The 20,894-nt window shown below is 40.0% G+C and overlaps 1 protein-coding gene across 2 annotated transcripts in view; it reads left to right on the top strand.

Moving 5' to 3' along the window:
* The window catches only part of SLC4A4 (solute carrier family 4 member 4), a 367,906-nt gene that overhangs the window by 14,235 nt on the left and 332,777 nt on the right, over window positions 1-20,894 (top strand). The window lies entirely within an intron of this gene.

The following is a 20,894-nucleotide window of genomic DNA, read 5'->3' as shown; positions in this document are numbered from 1 at the left end:
CAGCCTTTGCCAGTCCGTTAATAAGAGTCGCCAAAGGAAGGTAGCAGTTGGGAACTACATCAGCAAACTGCAGCAAGCCCCACGAGGAGGGAAGTTAATTAAAGAACAAAAGAATCGCAACAGCAAAAAACCCCGAACTTGACAGGAAAGATGGAGAAGGAAGCCATTCTACCTCTGTTCTACCATCATAAACCATTTTTCAGAAGAGTTCCTTGTAAAACTTCCATTTTTTTTTCTCACTCCTCACTCCTTCTCAAGGCCTTACCTTACCTTCACAACGTAATTGTCCCTCAGCGAGCTCTTTCCAGACTTGACAATGAAGAGCGTTTAACAGTTTTGCCTTATGTTCCTCATTTCTTTTCCCATTTCACTTCAGTGCTGGAGAAAGTTGTGGCTAATGGGAAATCGTGAACACTGGGCTGTGCCAAACACACATTGTCTCAAATCCTGGGATGGTTCCTTTCCTGAGAGACACTGCCTTGTACCATGTTTCCCCTTTTCCTTGTATCTGGGACTTAGAGTTTGAATATTACCTGAATTAAATTTAAGCATACTTTGCCCATTAGGGCTTATTTTTTCATGTTGATTTGAATAGATTGTTCACAGCAATGAGAGCAGTATCCAGTAGCTTCTTATGGCCAACATAATGTCTTTTGAAAGGTTTCTGACTTAAGAACTCTCTTCCTTGTATCTATCACATTAGCATTTAAGTGATTTTCATGGTCATATGGCACTTAGATTGAGGTTATTGGTATAGCTTCAGTCAAAGGAACATATTTGCTTCTTTTTTTTATAGCTTTAACAACTGAGAAAAAAACTTTTACTTTCATTTTAAAGTTAAATGTAGTGATAGGATTCTGTTCTCTTGCTATTACATCTTGAAATTCAATAGTTTTTACTTTTCTCTCAGCGTCTCTGGTAAGATGACAAAAACTTGCCACATATTTGGGTAGAGAGAGGAAAGTAGTACTCTTATGAACTCTTGAGGCATAGCGCATTTATCAAGGTGTGAGGGTGGGAGGGATAAGATAGGATAGTTTGATAGTTCTAGGCATATCCACCTTTGTGAAAACAGAAAACAGACACCTTGAAGAAGGTGTCTTCAAAATGAGATTTGGAGTATCATTTAATGTTTCGGGGTCATTCTGTAGCCTTAGTAACATATATAAGGACGCCAGCCAATGAAATATCCAGAATGTACTGTTTATAGTGGTGTATCTCTTTTAGTTCATTTTGTTAATATAAAAGGACTTTAAATGTATGAATGTTAGTGTTATTATTTTCCTCTTTTAAAGGATTAGAATGTATTTGGGGTTTACAACCATGTGTGAAAGCACTACAGGGAATCATATTTAGAGAAAAAATGTGATAGAAATGGGTAACCTTTGGGACAAATTCCAGCACACTCTGGTGGTAATTTCATTTTTCACTGAGCTCTGGCAAGTATAATTTTCAGGTTCTGATCTCTCGTTCTGATAACAAGATCGATAGTCTGGCCATGGCTTACATCTTAAAGAAAACACAGCACTTAAGGGAAGGAAATACACATTAGTTGGTGAATCACGTAGATAATCAGGTTTCTCCGCCTGCCTCTGAGGGCGCTGCAGTCCACGAGGACTAGTGTTAGTCCTGTGAGAATTCACTGCTACTTAAGTGTGCCAATACACATCATCTGCTTGTTTCCTGGAGCGTTTTTTGTGTTAGTTTTTAATGTGAATGAAAGCCGAGGCTGGAGTTGATAGGTATGAAGATTGGGAGTGGAAAGAACAAACTCAGAAGAGAAAAATGTGGTAATGATGAAAGTTTTAAGGAGTTTTTCCTTTACATAGCTGAATGAAAAGAATCAGGGTACATGATTTGATGAGACAGAGGAAGCTGTGAGCAGAACACGTATCTGGGTTCTCACTGTGGCTGCAGTTTCTGAGGCCAACCTGTGAATTACGAAATTTATCTGTGTTGGGGAAGCCATTTAGCAAAACACATAGTTTAGGAACATCCAGAAAGTTCGTAAGACTTTATGAAACTAGATCTTGCTACTTTCAGGGATTTTTTGCATAATGTAGGAATTTGAAAGGAGGGAAAGAATAATGTTTCTTTCAGACAAGATCAGGGCTAAGTTGTATTTCACATACATGTTTGCCTTTCTCCCAATAGCTAAGAGTTTGATTTATGTCACAAATAGAAAATATGCTGCTGTCCTTCTTACATTAATGTGATATTTTATATCCCCTGTAGTGTACACTGTTAGTTATTTTTCCAGCAGTGGAGATGGATTTCTCTAACCCACCACTTTACTCAGGCCTTTTGTCCGATGTACATTATGCACAACACACAGGCACACGCACAGGTGCACGAGTACTCCTCATTTGTAGAGGTGGCCGATTTTATTTTATCTGAAGCCATATTTATGACTGTCATAATGATTTTGTGGCAGTGACTTTTATTGCATTTCTCTAGTCTCCGCAGTGGAATGGCATTTCCAACAGAGCATCAAAAGGACAGCCAGCTATGAAATATGATGGGTTTATTTACCCGCTTTGACAAAGAAGAGAGAAAACTTTTTCTTCCAATCTTCTTCATGATGTTCATAATTTCATAATTATTTGCCTTTGGATTAACTTATGTGTTCGAAAAGATGGAGACAGACCTCATCATGGTGAAACCCTGTACATCTGTAGTTGTTTCTAGAAACCAAAGCATCATCTTTTTCTGCAAATTAAGTAGATGTAAGGGATTATCATGCTTGTTTAAAAAATGAGGAAGCCAAGGAACAGGGAACTTTGTATGGTTTTCTTAAACTGAGCAGAAAATTATTGGTTGAGGTGGGAATGAGCATTTCATCTTTGAACTACTGATAACTGTTTCTGAAATGACTGTCCTTGAATGAGTGTTGTTTTAGTCACAGTTTTTAAGATACTAAAGCAGATAAACATTGATCCTGATGTAAGGTGAGAGTTTCTGTTCCCTGTTTATCATTCTGTGTAGTGGATGCACCCACCTGCCTCTTCTTTATTTTAGGACCTGCAGTGCCCGTGGGTGACTTTTTTCAGTTTGTGTGCCCCAGTTCTAGCTCCAGTCTTGAGAGCTAACTTTTACTTTTCATGGAGAATGAATACAGAAAGAAGTTACATAAATTAAGATGTAAAAGGATTTTACAACTAGTATTTCAGGGTTTTTTTTGGTTTGTTTGTTTTTTACATTGTGGATTACTGTGTAAAAAGAGGCTATGTCTGTTGCACTTGAGTTTCTGTTTTGGAAACCTTAAAAAAAGTTTTAAATAAAACTTACAGTATACTTTTTGAGAGGATTTAAAAAATCAAAGTTAATAAAAATACAAAATGAGAAAGGAATATATTCTTTGATAGGATGTTCTATGAGTGATACAATTAGCAAAGCTGTTCATAATGTCTTGGATAAGAAGTTAGCAGTTCTTTTCTTTTTCATAAATATATTCACTAGTGATATTCTCTTATACTATTTGCAAGTAAGTAAACTCCTGGGATCTGGAATTTTATGTTGGTTGATTCTAGCTTTAGCCTAGAGACCTAGTATTCATGGGTAGAGCCCAGTGAAAAAGTGAAAGTGTTAGTAGCTCAATCATGTCTGACTCTTTGTGACCCCATGGATTGTAGCCAGCCAGGCTCCTCTGTCCATGGAATTTTCCAGGCCAGAATACTGGAGTGGCTTGCCATTCCCTTCTGCAGGCGATCTTCCCGACCCAGGGATCACACTGGGGTCTCCTGGGTTGTAGTTGTTGTTCAGCCGCTCAGTTGTGTCTGGCTCTTTGCAACCCCATGGACTGCAGCACTTCAGGTTTCCCTGTCCTTCACCATCTCCCGGAGCTTGTTCAAACTCATGTGCATTGAGTCAGTGATGCCATCCAACCATCTCGTCCTCTGTCGTCCCCTTCTCCTCCTGCTGAGTTACAGACAGATTCTTTACCAGACGTTTGAGCCACCAGGGAAGCCCTAGAGCCCAGGAACATCTCCATCTTTTGGTAACTCCTGTATCTGGCATATTCATCAGCAAAACAGCCTCTAAGCAGGCAAAACAGAGGTTAAAAAGAAAGACATACATTAAAGAGGATTCACTTTACTCATAGGAGATCCCTCACATGAGTGGCTGTTCACATGCAGTGTGGCTGACTATAACATTTCTAGCTCTGTGGTAAATAGTAAACTACAGATGGAAAGATAGAAATGGCCTGGTACTGGCAGCTGTGTAGATAACATTGAAAAGTGCCCGAGAACAGCTTGGTAGTCAAGGAAGAGGTCGACTAAGAGCTAAGAGACGTGAGAATGAAAAGAAGCTTGGTGGTTGAGGACTCTTTGCACCCTCCTGATAACATCACTTCATACATTTCCTTCCTCCTCCTTCCTTTCTCCTTTCTTTCTTTCTTTTCTCTTACTCTTCTTCCTGTCTAAGTTTTTATGATAATATAACGTGTATAGAAAAGTATGTTGTTGTTTAGTTGCTAAGTCGTGTCCAACTCTTTGCAACGTGCCAGGCTTCTCTGTCCGTGGGATTCTCCAGATGAGAATACTGGAGTGGGTTGCCATTCCTTTCTCCAGGGGATCTTCCTGACCCCGAGGTTAAACCTGCGTCTATTGCATTGACAAGCGGATTCTTTACCACTGAGCAACCGGGGAAAAGTATGGTATAGAAGAGTATGCATGTCATTAAATGATAAGTAAACAGTTCAGTGATTTACCTAAGTGAATAGAGCCCTGGGCATCAGCACCAAAGGCCAAGGCATAGACTATTCTCAGCAGCCAGAAGCCCTACTCTCCTCCCCACCAAGGGTAGCTTTCCTCCGTTCTGGGACTGCAGGTTACTTTTACCTGTTACTGAACTTTCTACCAGAATACATGTTCTGTATCCTTTTGCCTCACTTCTTTTGCTCAGTATTATGTGTGTGAGGTTCATTCTTGTTTTGCATTTTGCAGCAGTTTGTTTTTTCTCACTGTACTGTCGTGTTTCATTTTATGAGCAGGCCACATTAATTTGCCATTTCATTCTTGATGGACATTTGAGTTTTTTTTTTTAACCCAGTTTTTGGTTATTATGAAAAGCAGTGCTCTGAGCATTCTTACATATGTCTTTTGGTATGGGTAGGAATTTGGGATGTATGTTATGAGTTGAATTGTTGAGCCAGTCCTAGTAGATAGTGATACCAGCATCTAATGAGAATTTTGGCTGCCCCGTATCCTTAAAAACAGCTACTGTTATCTCTCTTTTTAATTTTAGCCATTCTAGTGGATATGTAGTGGTATCACATTATGGTTTTAATTTGCATTTCCTGGAGTACCTTTTGTACTTTTTAATATGTTTATTGGCTTTGTTTTTCTTCTGTGAAGTTCTAGTTCAAGGTTTTGGCTTATGGAGTTCCTGTCCAGTATATTATCCCAAGTAAGAAACATTTTAGGACTTGGGGAGTAAACCTACCTTATTTGTCTAGAAAGCTCAGCTAACCAGACAGACTCATTTCACCAGTGTTTTTATATAATAAGTAAAATAAATGGGTGAAGAGATTACAGCAGTTTTTTTTAAGTGAAAATGAGTTTATTCAGAGAGATACACATTCCATAGGTAGCATGTGGCCATCTCAGAAGATGAGAGGGCCTCCAGAGCCCAGGGGGCATGGGGTTGTTGGTTTTTATGGGCTGGGTAATTTCATAGGCTAACAAGTGGGAGGAGATTCCATCTATTTTGAGGAATGGGCAGGGATTTCCAGGAATTGGGCCACACCCCACATTTTGGCCCTTTATGGACTGTCATGGCACCTGTGAGTGTGCCCTTTAGCATGTGCTGATGTATTAGATGAGCATATACTTAGCATGTCTACGGGGAAGTGGAATCTTGCAACATCTTGGGCCTAGTTGGTTCTAACCAGTTTTTGTAGTATCTTGTTTGATTAAAAGTATTTGAACTTGTACACACCCTAGTCTGGATCTGTAAAACTTTTTCCTTAAAAGCTTTAACACAGTTCAAAACTGTACAGAATATATCCTCTGTGGTTACCATGAAAGTAGAGCATCTTGTAATGTGATACTGCCCGGTGACTGATGGAAATGTGCATTTGGAAGGTATGAGTTGGAGACCCAGCTCTATTACTTATAAGTTACTTGATTTGGAGAATTTAGAAAATCATCTAGATCTCTCATTTTTTCACTATTATTAAAATGGCTGTAAAACCGAATTCATTAGAGCTATTATGGAAGACAACTGAGGTGTTATTTATAAAGCTTTCTTCAAAACTGTAAATGGCCAAACATATTTTAGTTATCTTATTATTGTTGTTGTGTTCTAACATACCTTACTCTTGAACTGTGCCAATAGTGAGAACAGTTCCTGACACAGTAATAGATGCTTGTTTGCTGAATGAATGAACTACACACTTAAGCAGTCTTTTTGAGCTGTTAACTCTGCATGCTTCACACTGTGTTTTTACATTTTTTTTCTTTAGGAAAAAAAAGTTGGACTTGGAAGGAAAGTTATGACCAACCTAGATAGCATATTAAAAAGCAGAGACATTACTTTGCCAACAAAGGTCTGTCTAGTCAGGGCTATGGCAAAAAGTTGGACTTTTACTTTTTATTGCTAAAGCTGAGCAGGGAACAGGGTTTATTAAACATCAGCTTGAAAAATTAAGTCTAATAGCAAGCAGCTTGAGATCACCCATTTCACTATATAGCTTATGTCAAATTTATGCCCCCAGGTAACACACACAGGACCGGGAGAACCCTCGAAAATGATTAAAGTGCTCTTCACCCTATGAGTGAGCCCTCAGAGCTTCAGTTCAGTTCAGTCGCTCAGTCGTGTCTGACTCTTTGCGACCCCATGAACCGCAGCACGCCAGGCCTCCCTGTCCATTACCAACTCTCTGAGTCCACCCAAACCCATGTCCATCGAGTTGATGATGCAATCCAGCCATCTCATCCTCTGTTGTCCCCTTTTCCTTCTGCCGTCAATCTTTCCCAGCATCAGGGTCTTTTCAAATGAGTCAGCTCTTCGCATCAGGTGGCCAAAGTATTGGAGTTTCAGCTTCAACATCAGTCCTTCCAGTGAACACCCAGGACTCATCTCCTTTAGGATGGACTGGTTGGGCCTCCTTGCAGTCCAAGGGACTCTCAGGAGTCTTCTCTAACACCAGAGTTCAAAAGCATCAATTCTTTAGCACTTAGCTTTCTCTATAGTCCAACTCTCACATCCATACTTGACCACTGGTAAAACCATAGCCCTGACTAGACAGACCTTTGTTGGAAAAGTAATGTCTCTGCTTTTTAATATGCTATCTAGGTTGGTCATAACTTTCCTTCCAAGGAGTAAGCATCTTTTAATTTCATGGCTGCAGTCATCATGCAGTTACCTCAGAGCTTACACACTGAATATTTTTTGCTTCTATAATTACAGTGCTGGCCAACAATTTTCAGATTTAAAATCTTGTGGTGGGTTTTCCAGTGCTGATACCCTGGTAACCGTGTTTTGTGAAAAATTGAATATTTAAAGATGAAGAATAGCTGATAACTGGAGCTTGCAGAGAGCCCTTTCAGCTTAGTATGGATAAGATCATTCTCAGATATGTTGATTATAATGTCAGAAGCAAACTAGCAGTATATACTTTATAAACTCTTGTGTAAAGCAATGATTCCTAATCCTTTGAAAGATCTGACTCTCAACTATTGGTTTGACTTTCTGACTCTCTTTTTTTCTTCATCTGAAAAGAAGTTTAATGCCTATATTTATATTTAAATGAAATAGAAGGAGAATTTGCATGATCTTTATTTTGGAGAATTACATGATAAACAATAGAAGGTATCCCTTTGCAAAACCAGACTTGCAGCAGAAGGAACTTGGAATTTGATGTGTAAATCTAGTTAGATTTTCTTACCCAAAGGCTGAATTTTCTTTTTTCTCATATTTGAGTCTTTTTCTTTTCTTTTGAGAGCTGGTGTTGGTAGTGTTGGCTGGTTGGCTTTTGTCATTTAAATAAAACTGTTTCTCGGTTCTCAGAGTACTGAGTATGTAACACATATTGCTTCAGAATAACATAAGTTAGTCTACATTTTATTAGGACGTTTACATCTTAGGTAGCATCCCTCATATGTGCTTGACCCAAATGTGGCTGCTTTAGGGTGATTTACTGGAAAAATGGAATCATCTGGAATAACAAGACAGCTTTTGTTTTCTTGTTACAGACATAATGCTATGGAAAATTGAAATAAATACAAGGGGTAATTATGGTGTGCCTTGTTAAACTACTATTGTACAAATAATGAATTTCAGAAACCCTCATCTTCTGTTCTGGGTGATTGCATTCCTGTAAGAAGTTAAAGTGGTTCTTTTAAAAACAAAAAGCACCCAGGCATGTCTGGTTATTGCTGTGTTAAATGCTGGATGCAAGGCTCCTGTCGTTTGTGTCTACTCAGCACTTGTGACTTTTAAAAGACATTGACGCTGTGGATTTAGGGGAAGAGCAGCTATTTAAAGAATAGGATCATGACAATGATAATATCTAAACTGATGTCCCATGAGAGTGGAGTGAGATTAGCGCTTCCATTTCTCCTGCTCTTCAGCGTGGAAATCTGTTGTCTCTAATGGCCTGATGAGGAGATTCTTTTTTTTTAATTTTTTTGACATGTACACACTGCTATATTTATTTATTTATTATATATTTAAAAAATTTATTTTTGGCTGTGCGGGGTCTTCCTTGCTGCATGCGTGCTTTCTCCGGTTGCAGAGAGCAGGGCTACTCTAGTTGCGGTGCTTGTGTTTCTCATTGCGGTGGCTTCTCTTGCTACGGAGCGCAGGCTCTAGGGCGCAGGGGGCTTCTGTAGTTGTAGCATCGGTCATTAGTCGTGGCTCGCAGGCTCTAGAGTGTGCAGGCTTAAGTAAGGGTGGCACGCGGACTCAGTAGTTGTGGTGCTGGGACTTAGTTGCTCTGCAGCATGTGGAATCTTCTAGGATCAGGGATCGAACCCGTGTTCCCTGCACTGGCAGGTGGGGTCTTATCCACTATGCCACCGGGGAAGTTCCTGGAGGTTCTTAATGTCTTAAACACAACGCAGGCTTTGGTACTTTCTACCCCAGACTGACCATGAATGAAGTTCTGAAAGTGTTGTTTGTGAAACATGTTAGTTCCGAGTGAGGACGGAGTGAGATCTTCAGCCGGGAAGTTTGATTAGACCTTGTGTGGATGGCTGGCCTCCTAAAACCCTCCCCTTGAGTGTTGCATGTTGACCGCAGCTGCAGTGAGACCTCACACCGGAGCTGCTGCAGAAATGCCTTCATTCCTCTGACCTCTAGAGACGTGTCCTTAGGAATGTGAGATGACCACTCCTGATGTTAGCAGAGAGTAGGGCTTCCTGGCAGGGGATGGCTAGCGTACTGATTACAATCGCCTTTAGAAAATTGCTGAGTGTTAACAGGTTGAGAAGAAACACACAGCTCACACATTTGCAGTTTTACAAGTTGAACTGCTTTGCCAGGGAAAAGAGAGAAGGCAGATAGGAAGCATCTCAAAAGATTTAGATAAATGAGATCAGATAATTTCCCTTGAAAAGTACATTAAGATATGAAACTAAAACATCCATGCAGAAACATCAGAAGAAAATATTATTCAAGTACTCACACTTTTTACTGCCAAAATGTTCAGCAGTGAATTGTACACTAATTGATCCCGTTATTGCCTACTGCTCTGCACTGCCGTTGGTTTCATATGTGTTCTTGTTGTCTTCATACACTTTCTGCCTCCTCACTGTGAGAACTGTGTCAGAGTAGCTTTCATGGTCCTCATAGTGGGTAGCATATTTTGTAGTGAAAATACTTACTTAGTGGAATGATAATTAGTCACTTAAAAAATCTGGACAGACCAGTCAGAGATGCTGAATCATTACACTCAAATTTAATCTAGAGTCTATTTCTTCTAGAGAAATTCCTCCACTGTAGTATCAATAGCTTTGATCATTGCTTTTTGGTCTTTCAAATATTTCTTGTGAAATGTGTTGTCATGAAGTTTGGAATCCAGTAACTTTGGAGATGAAACTTTTGTTATTAGAGTTTGTGATGTTTTATAGTTCCTTGGAAAAATTACCTAACCTTTTAATTTAGATAGGACTCTATTTTATCTGTTCTCTGAATTGGACGCAGTTTTATGCACTAATTTCTTGAAATTAAAAATGAATTGTTAGCACTTAAAAAAACCTTTTTGTTTTGAAATAATTGTAGACTCACAGGAAATTAGAAAAATATAGTCCAGTTTTTACTTAGCTTTCACCCAGCTTACTCCAATGAGCACTGCTTTTAAGATTTCTAAAGAGGCATTTACCTAAAAAAAAGTTTATAAGGAATTGTAATTTTCATGCCTTCTCTGAAGAATATATATAGAAGGTATTGTAAAAAAAAAACCAACAACACGGTGAAATGAGGCACACCTAGTACTTTCGGGGTCAGTTCCGTCGCTGAGTCGTGTCTGACTCTTTGTGACCCCATGGACTGGAGCACGCCAGGCTTCCCTGTCCATCATCAACTCCTGCTCAAACTCATGCCTATCAAATCGGTGATGCCCTCCAACCATCTCATCCTCTGTCGTCCCCTTCTCCTCCTGCCTTCAGTCTTTCCCAGCATCAGGGTCTTTTCCAATGAGTCAGTTCTTCACATCAGGTGGCCAAAGTATTGGAGTTTCAGCTTCAGCATCAGTCCTTCCAATGAATATTCAGGACTGATTTCCTTTAGGATGGACTGGTTGGATCTCCTTGCAGTCCAAGGGACTCTCAAGAGTCTTCTCCAACACCACAGTTCAAAAGCATAAGTTCTTTGGTGCCCAGATACTTTCTGAGTATCATTTGACAAACCTGAATGGGTGCCTCCTGTGGTAGGCGACAGGGAGTCATTCATTCACTTAGGTATTCACGTCTGTGAATTTGGTGTTTTCCTCACTCAAATCATTCTTTCATACTGTGTTGAACTAGGAGTTTTAAATCCAGATGTTGTTCTCATAAAATCTTCGGAAGATGTAACACAAATAAAAGTGAGGGAAAGTAAAACTTCTTTATGGTACAGCTCTTAGGGGACTGTGATAATAACGGACTTTATATAAAGGTAAGAGAATATCATTACTATATATATCTGTGTATTATTCGATGTATATTACTTGCCTTATAGTATGTGTGCCTTATAATAGGAGCTAATGCACAATATATTGAGACATTAGAGAACAGATATTTTATTTTTATTTGTTTATTTATTTGGCTGTGTCGGGTCTTAGTTGCGCCATGTGGGATCTTTTGTTGTGACACACAGGCTCTTTAGTTGAGGCACTTGAATTTAGTTGCTCGGTGCCATGTGGGAACTTAATTCCCCCACCAGGGATCGAGCCTGTGTCCCTTGCATGGCAAGGCAGATTCTTAATCACTGGACCACTGGAGAAGCCCCAGATGTTTTACTTATTATGTGTAAATGATATTTCCAGTGAAATCTCAAGAATTTCACTATTCTTTGGTGTATTGATAAATATTGCATTTGAGCATATATTTGAGTTCAGTTATCACCTCCTAGGACTTCTCTGGTGGCTCGGATGGTAAAGAATCTGCCTTCAATGCTGGAGGCTTAGATTTGATCCCTGGGTTGGGAAGATCTTCTGGAGAAGGGAATGGCTATCCACTCTGGTATTCTTGCCTGGAGAATTCCATGGACAGAGAAGCCTCATGGGCCACAGTTCATGGGATCACAGAGTTGGACATGACTGAGTGACTAACACACACACACACATCACCTCCTAATAGGGATCTTTTCATGCTGAATGTCTATGTTCATCCATGTGTCTGAACCTTGTGAATTTTTCCTACATGGCTCCCTCGAAGGTTTGTTCTTGTACCTCAAGACAGACATACCTGAGAAATGCACTACATATTATGAGAGTAGAGGGGTGTCTTTAAATCTATGTGAATGCTGTAGTCTTGACCAGTGAAGTCTAAAAGGAGACATCACCTTTATCTGAGTCCAAGTCTAAGGAAAGGCGTGAATTCTCTGCTGCAAATCCAAGAACAGCAGTGCTAGGAGGACCACATACAACTGAGAGACATAGGTTTAACATAAAAGAAGAGTTTAAATATATGTAGTAGGTATTTCTGTGAGGAACATTTTACTCCAGCAGGAGAAACTGGCTTCTCAAGAGGCCCAGAATAAATCTTTAGGTAGATCAAGTATTTGTACAATTTAAAAGAAAAGATGGATATGTTTGATCTATAGATCTCTTTGGACAGTCTTCTGTCTTGACTCAGAGCTCTGTCACAATCCTTTGTTTGAGTCACCTTTCATTTTGTAGAATGATTTCTTGCTCTTTGATGTCACTGTCAGGTGTCACTGAAGGGTGGTCTGGGGGATCGTGGATCTGGCTTCACATGACATTTCTTATAAAGTTTACCTGCTTCATCTGGTCTTATCTTAGCTCTTGACCTTGACCAGAAGGTACTAGTATAAGTGCATTGTTTTACTTGAGGCTATAAAATGATCACATCATTTAACACTCCCTGTAAAATTTCTCTAAATCAAGTCCACACCTTGCTGCTGACAAAATCAAATTGGGTGTTCCTGAATAATTAAAACCAACACTTTTGGTTCAGGGTTCATTTAAAACCAACACTTTTGGTTCAGGGTTCATTTGGGATAATTCCATTACTCTAAAAGACTTTGCTTTCCGAACTAAGTGAAAATTATTTTGTAGATTTAAAAATAAGTGAGTTGGATATCCTAGATGTCATATTATACCCACAGATTAAATAGCTTGGAAAGTCCAGTGCCATGTATTCCTGTTTGACCCACAGCTCTTAGCTTCTGTGATGGAAGGACTGTAGTATAAGGGTTTGAATAATACGGTGCCCTTTATATAAAAACCGAAGTGGCAGAAAAAACCAGGCTAGAGTAGGTGGCTCAGGCTTTAAGCAGGTGGCTGCTTGAATCAGAAGCTGGTGGTATAACTTCTCAGTCTTATTCAGACAGTGAAGGGTTCAGTTCTAAGGTGGGTATCCAGGGATATGGAATCTAACAGGGTCGACGACTCGGGTGTGATGGCAGGGTGTGAATGCCTGAAGATTGGGCAGTAGGTACCATGGATCCCAGTCTGTGGAATCAAGGGAGGGGAAGTCATATTTTGGGAAGCCCATCTCTGGGAAATAAAGCTCTGTCTGCTTAAACTGCAGGAGTGATCTATTTATCTACTGTCATTACAGTATGAAGTATTCACTTTAATTGAATTTTCTGATAACTGAAGCTTACCTAATTAAGCATCCAGTTAAAATTGTCTTAAAATATTTTGCTGATGTATATCATTCTAAAATGAATTGCATATACTTATCTCCTTTCTTAGCAATCTATTGAAAATAATTTCCCCTTTTGTTCATTTCTCATGGTCTTCATATAGTTCAGCAGTGCTCTTTGGGCTGGAGGTGTGTGGAGCTGTTGCTCCTGCACAAAGGGTTCTCATATTGCTGTGCTTTAGACGTTCTTTTGCTTATCTTTTATGTTGTAAAGAGGATGTCTGAGCTATGTCTAAACAAGGATTAAGGGTTTTGCTATTTGCTTTCATGGTGGGCAGTGACCCTCAAAGTGTGTATTCTCGTGAATTGAGCATATTTGAACATGTTGAACAGTTTTTGTTGTTGTTGTTGTTGTTTTGGTTTGGTTTCTTTGGCAGTGCCACATGGCATGTAGAATATTAGTTCCCCACCTGGAGATCGAACCCACACCCCATGCATTAGAAGTGCAGTGTCCTGAACACGACCAGAAGCGAAGTCCAGAGGCTGTGATGAGAGAGAGGCATGACGGGTACTGTGCCCTAACAACGAGGCCTTACAGAGACTGTAAGACAGAGTGGAAGGACCCATTTCCATGAGGGGATCTGAGAAGCGTGGGCCAGGGAGGGCTGCTTCAATCAGGTAGCAGAGTGGGGCTCTGGGGTTATGGAGCCTGAGGTGGTGGCTGTGTGCTCAGTGCCTTCCTCAAAGGTTTCGAGCATTAGGAGACCAGGAGAGAGGATTCTGGGCAGAATAGTGGCATTCTCCAGAAGTCCGTGGCCTTCAGTGAAGAGGCCCGAGTAGACAGTCATGAAAGGATTGGTGGTGAGCATGGTTGACAGACCCCAGAAATGAGGGAAGGTTAGGGAGATCCAGCAGTCCTGTTGCAAATTTCGGTTCTTGTTACCAAGACCTCTTTGTACCTACAGGTTCCGAGGCCTGTGGAAACACCCATGGAGCTTGTTTTCTGAATCTGCCTTACCGTCAGGATTTCAGTGTGCTGTTTATGGGCATGGACTCTGGAGCCAGAGTGCCTGGACTTGAGTCCTGCCTCTAGGACGGTCTTAGGTTGGTTCCTGGAAAGCAGGTTCTGATTGGGCGGGATGTTTATTGGGGCTTGTGCTGAGATGTATAATACCTGTGAGGGAGTGAAAGAAGTTGGATGGGGCAAGAGGAGGAGGTGAAGTTGATACGATGGCGGCCAAAGCCTCTGCTGATCCCCTTGGGAGCTCCGGAGCTGAGCAGACTCCTCTGAGTTGCCTTGTCTCGAGGTAAGGGAGCCAGGCCTTTCTACCCCATGTCAGCCAGTCGTGAGATGGGGGCTCTCCTAGGACAGGGCTATGACCTTGGCTCAGGTGACTCTCTGGAGTAAGACTGAGCTGAGCATTATCAGTTACCCAGCCTTCCCATTGCGGAAGCCCCTCCTTTGTGAGGAGGAGATCTGGGTAGTGCAGCCTGGACGCTAAATCCTTAGTGCTCCAGCTCTTCATCTGAACCTCCCTCCTTTAATTCAGAGGCTCTTAAGTGAGTTAATAAATGTGAAATGCTTAGCAGGGTTTGTAGCACATGGTGAGAATGATTTAGGTGTTAGTTATTATCACCATACATGACTTTATCAGCTCTACATTTCCCTTATAACATGGTTCTTTTAGTACAATATGAGTTTAAAAGATAATGCTCTCTTTATTAATTTTTTTATTGATTTTCCTTGCAAGAGGAAAAAATCTGACAATATCCTTGTAAGAAAAATAATTTAACGTGGTATGTATCTTAGTAGTATTCGCAGCTTTAATTTTTACTGGAAGAAAGGAGCAAAGGAGATAATCCCTGATGATGAAATTTGAAGGATTTGGATGTATGGTGAATGAAAGTTTTAGGTAGGTGTGTGTGTTAGTTTTAGCCTCTCTCAAAGTAATGTAGGTAAGGACCTTCCAAGTATAGGGGACATGGACTCACCTCTGCTGTTGTGTTGGAGAGTGGCTGGATAAGGCAGTTCATGGCCAGGTGATAGTGTCCATCTCAGAAGGTCACCAGGCTTTGCAGGTGGCTCAGTGGTAAGGAATCTGCCTGTAAATGCAGGAGACGTGGGTTCAGTCCCTGGGTTGGGAAGATTCCCTAGAGGAGGAAGTGGCAACCCACTCCAGTACTCTTGCCTGGAGAATCCCATGGACAGAGGAACCTGGTGGGCTACAGTCAACGGGGTTGCAAAGATTCAGACATGACTGAGTACACACACCCACAAGCAGAAGATCACCAGAGTCTTGCTCTTTGTCTTTCCTGTCACTCTGGTTCTAGATCTGAACATTACAACACAATCAGTAAATACAGCATTACCACTTAACTAAATTGCTTCATTTCTTAAACATTTCAGAATCGTTCTTTTCAACAGTCCAGTATTTAAGTTCCATAAATATAGAGTGGATCACCTGGGGTGTTTTAGAAATTTGGTTTTGATTCAAAATAATGTTCTCATGGAGGCTCAGTCCCTGCCAATTCATTTCTCGTTCACTTGGGAACATAGCTAATTCCTTTGGACAGTTTCTATCTTCTTCATATTTGTATGGTTGGAAAACATTGCACTTGAAATTACTTACTTCCCCTCCACCCCAGCACCCTCAGGCAATTATATTAAATTGTTTATTTTTAAGGAACTGTCTGGTTGCCCTGTTAACATTGAAACAGAGATAGCTAATCATGTCTGCCACAAAACACTTCTTTAAGACATAAAGTGTGCCCATTTCTTCTGTTTGCACCAATAGTCCACTGTTGGCATATCTTACTAAAGCTGGCAGAGCAGAGGAGGAAATACTGTGATACTTCCTTTGAAGGAATTTTTTTTTAAAAAAGGCCTTTCTTGGATTCACTTTCTTCCCTAGCTTGCAATTGTTTGAAGGTATTCTCAGTTTCTTTAAAATAAATGACAATATTAGGAGTGAACCATGAAAAATCATTTGTCTGCCTTTTTATGACACAGTAATCCATAGAAGTTGGAGATGATATGGAACACACAGTAAATATCAAGCTGAGTCAATGAGAAAATTTGTCTCTCGGTGTTACCTTGTTTGGGGGTTGAGCACTGTATTGTGGGTCCTATGCAGAATTCCACAGTTAGTTTGGTTCTGTGAGCCAGGAGCCTCATGGAGAACATCTCTTTCAGCAACCAGAAGGGCTTTTTTTTTTCCTATTGAGGTTAGGAATGTTGAGTACATTTAAGATTTTACATCCATGCTTTTTTTGTTTCCTTGGTGGGGGAAATTTTGGGGAAGAAAGGATATGGAAAAAAGATTTAAGACTGATAGATGTGTAGAAGGTCAGTTCAGTTCAATTCAGTCACTCAGTCATGTCTGACTCTTTGCGACCGCATGAACCGCAGCACTCCAGGCCTCCCTGTCCATCACCAACTGGTATTCATGTTTAAAGTGGTGAAAACTCATCTCGTAACAAGCCCTTTCTAAAACCAAAGATGACTTTTTAAAAACTGTGCATTTTGGGGATTAAAATGCATAAACCCTCTTTTTAGAGAAATGTTGTTGAGCTCGATGTAATGGAAATAAGTTTCAGATCCAAGAAGATTATGTCAGTACAGCTTTTAATTCTCTAAAACATGAAATTATGACATTTGTATATATGATCTTTCGCTGTGTAAGAGACAGGAAGTAAAATAATTAATATTCTGCACAAAATTGTTTCCAAAATGGACATAGGTAAGAATGATTGTATCTTGTATGCTGCTGCTGCTGCTGCTGCTAAGTCGCTTCAGTCGTGTCCGACTCTGTGCGACCCCATAGACGGCAGCCCACCAGGCTCCCCTGTCCCTGTGATTCTCCAGGCAAGAACACTGGAGTAGGTTGCCATTTCCTTCTCCAATGCATGAAAGGGAAAAGTGAAAGTGAAGTCGCTCAGTCATGTCCGACTCTTCCCGACCCCATGGACTGCAGCCTACCGGGCTCTTCTGTCCATGGGATTTTCCAGGCAAGAGTACTGGAGTGGGGTGCCATTGCCTTCTCTGTGTATCTTGTATGTTGTATATTTAATCCCAGGGTGACCACAGTTACCACATGATGGCTTTGCAGAGTGTGGCCTGCTACTGTCTCATCGGGATTGACACATATACACTATTGATACTATGTATAAAATAATTAACTAATGAGAACATACTGTGTAGCACAGGGAACTCTATTCAGTGCTCTGGGGTGACCTAAATGGGAAGGAAGTTCAAAAAAGAGGGGATATATGTATATGTATATCTGATTCACTTTTCTGTACAGCATAAACTGACACAACATTGTGAAGCAATTATGTGTGTGTTAGTCGCTCAGTTGTATCCAACTCTTTGCAACCCCATGGATTGTAGCCTGCCAGGCTCCACTGTCCATGGGATTCTCCAGGAAAGAGTACTGGAGTGGATAGCCAGTCCCTTCTCCAGGGGATCTTCCCAACCCAGGAATTGAGACTGGGTCTCTTGCATTGCAGGCAGATTCTTTACCATCTGAGCCACTAGGGAAGCCCGTGAAGCAACTATAGTCCAATAAAAACTACTTGAAAAAAACTGCTTCATGATTCTTCCTTTTTTTTTAGCGTGAACACAGGTGGATTTTTCTTTTTTTTTAATTTATTATTGGAGTATAATTACTTTGCAATGTTGTGTTACAACAAAGTAAGTCACAGCAAAGTGAATCAGCTATATGTATACATATATCCCATTCATCTTGAGCCTTCCTCCCCGCCTCCCACCCATCCCTCTAGGTCATCACAGAACACTAAGCTAGGCTTCCTGTGCTATGCAGCAGCTTCCCACTAGCTATCTATTTTGCACCTGGTAGTGTATGTATGTCAATATTACCCTCCCAATTTGTCCCACCCGCCCCTTCTCCCGCCCTATTCCACATGTCTGTTCTCTGCCTCCATGTCTCTATTCCAGCCCTGCAAATAGGTTCATCTGTACCATTTTTCTAGATTTCATATATATGCATTAGTATATGGTATTTATGTTTCTCTTTCTGACTTGCTTCGCTCTGTATAATGGACTCTAGGTCACCCACATCACTATAAATGATCCAGCTTTGTTCCTTTTTATGGGTGAGTAATATTCCATTACATATGTGTATCACATCTTCATTATTCATTGATCTGTCTGTGGACATTTAGATTGCTTCCATGTCCTGACTGTTGTAAAAATAGTGTTGCAATGAATATTGGGGTACATGTGTCTTGAATTATGGCAGATTGGCTTTTATGTAGGTTTTAGTTGTACTTTGGTAAAAATAATTTCTAAATCTTGGACCACTGTTTTGAGTTTTAAAATGAATAGATTAAAACCAGAATATATTGTAAATAAGGAAAAATTCTTAACAAAACCTAATTTTTTAATTTAAATAGAATGACTTCTTGCCTTCATTAGAATATTAATCAAAGTTAATAAATTCTTAGATTGTTCATCTAAATTTATATATGTAATATAGTCATAAACATTAAATGTTTGCTTAAATGATCACTAATACAGTAGAAGTACGTTAAACTAGACTTTGATTACTCTCAAAGCTTTACACATGAAATTTTTAATAAATTAGCTGTTCATTATGTTACTTAAATAAAAAGCAGAGAAGGATACTTAATAAGCATCTCACTGTGAATTCCAGTGAAACCACATTATTAGAATTCATATATTTTAAGGATTAGTTTTTTACTCAGTGACACTCAAAGGTTGTCTAAAGGGAAGGGAAGGTTGCATATGAGTGTCAGCTGTTTGGTCTAATGTTCTAAATGAAATGAGAGAAAAAAAAAGAAAAAAAAATCGTAGACTTAGACTAATGGCTCAGTTTCCAACAGTAAACCTGGTGAGTTCACTTTAAGTGCGGTTTGCTGCAAATTGATGGTGGTTTTTAGCACTTAGCTTCTTATCTCTAAAGCACTTTCCAAATGTTGAATAATTAATTACCACAACCCCCGTGTGGGGGTAAAATAGCAAGCATGTCTTTCTGTTTACCAGGAAACCATTATGGCAGAGTCTGTAAATGTTGATTTTTATTTTTAGAGGTTTCTATGCTTTCCAAGGTGACCAGCTTTTAAAATGCTGTCCTGATTTTCAATCACAGGGTCATGGGAAAAGTAACCAAGGATACTGAGTACTTGAAAACTTTTTCTTCTCATTGTTCCTGTTGTTTTCATTTCAGTTCTACTTGCTCGTCATTTTGGAATACAATTTTTTTTTTAATGGAATAGTTAGTTAAGTTTAGTCTCTGAAATTAATATAGTCTCAATCTCACCTGGTAAATTCAGAATTTGGGAAGCCTGGTGGAATGATGGCCGTAAATCTAAGTGGCAAAAAAATCACATTTGGAAGACCTTCTTTTAGCTTTAAATCAAATTGTGTCTTTTAAAAAATTAATTTATTTTTGGCCCTGATGTGTGGCATGTGAGATCTTAGTTCCCCAACAAGGGTTTGAGCCCATTCCCCCTGCAGTGGAAGTGCGGAGTATTAACCACTGGACCGCCAGGGGAGTCTCCCAAAATGGTTTTAATAAATTAATGAATCCTTCAAACACCGGTTTTTATAACTTAAACTGAACCTTGGAGTCTGAGGAATAATGAATATATAGGTGTATGTTTTAGTAGTATATTATAGACAGTTGAGCTGTGTGATATATAGAGAGGACAAACTTTTAAGAAACTAGAGAATAAGAAAGAGGATAAGAGGCTAATTTAGTGTAGAATAAAATGTGTAATTGAACGCTGCTTTTAAAAAATTTGAAGGGAATTTGAGAAGACAGCCGTCTTAAGTGAAGGTGCAGAATGGCAAGAGCCTTGAGGAGGTGGGTGGCTGAGCAGTGCTGGTGAGATGGCTTCCGGTGGTGACCTCAGTCTACCAGATGATAACACCTGCATTAGCCAGGCTAATTCCTGGCTTGTTTGTATTGTCAGCGTCAGAATGTCTACTGATTAGCTCTCTGGAGAGATGCAGTGCGAAGTCACTGTGGCAGAGGGATAGAGGCTCTCTATCCCTCAGCTTCTCAGCCTTCCAAACAGAAAAGAGCCAGAGCCTTCCTTTAAGAGGAGTTAACTGAACTGTTTCTGTTTTGAGAAACTGACCAGATAACGAAGAGAATGCTGTGGTGACTGTTTCTGATGAGTGCTGAGTTTCTTTGCATAGGATGAACACCTTTAAAGGCAGTGCAGAGTTCAGTTCTTCATGTCGTTTTCAAGGAGGTGAAGTCCTGGAACTCTTAGAAGTGTCTGCTCACACTTGTCTGCTGAATGCAGAGATAGGTTCTTTATTTTGAGATCTGGAGGCCACAGCTGGGCTTTAGGTGGGGGCTCATGATCGCCCGAGATATTATATATAGAATTTGTATATGTATATGCTTTTGGAAGAGTGCATCCAGAGTATTCATGTTGCTAAAGTGGTGACATATACAAAATATTTAATATTTAATATGGACTAGTATCCCTTAACAGTGTTTACTTATTAATCCCCTACAAATAACAAAACATAATAGTTTTCAGGTTTATCTACTCCCCCCCCAGATCTGGGTGGAAAGGAAATGAGAGACTATCAGCTCTAAGGTTTCACCTCTAAAATCCAATCTTTTTATGGTATCAGAA

This window comes from Giraffa tippelskirchi, chromosome 1, assembly GCF_054371585.1.
Source record: "Giraffa tippelskirchi isolate mGirTip1 chromosome 1, T2T-mGirTip1v1.2.pri, whole genome shotgun sequence".
Classification (NCBI taxonomy): Eukaryota; Metazoa; Chordata; class Mammalia; order Artiodactyla; family Giraffidae; genus Giraffa; species Giraffa tippelskirchi.
This window is presented reverse-complemented; position numbering and strand designations above follow the sequence as displayed.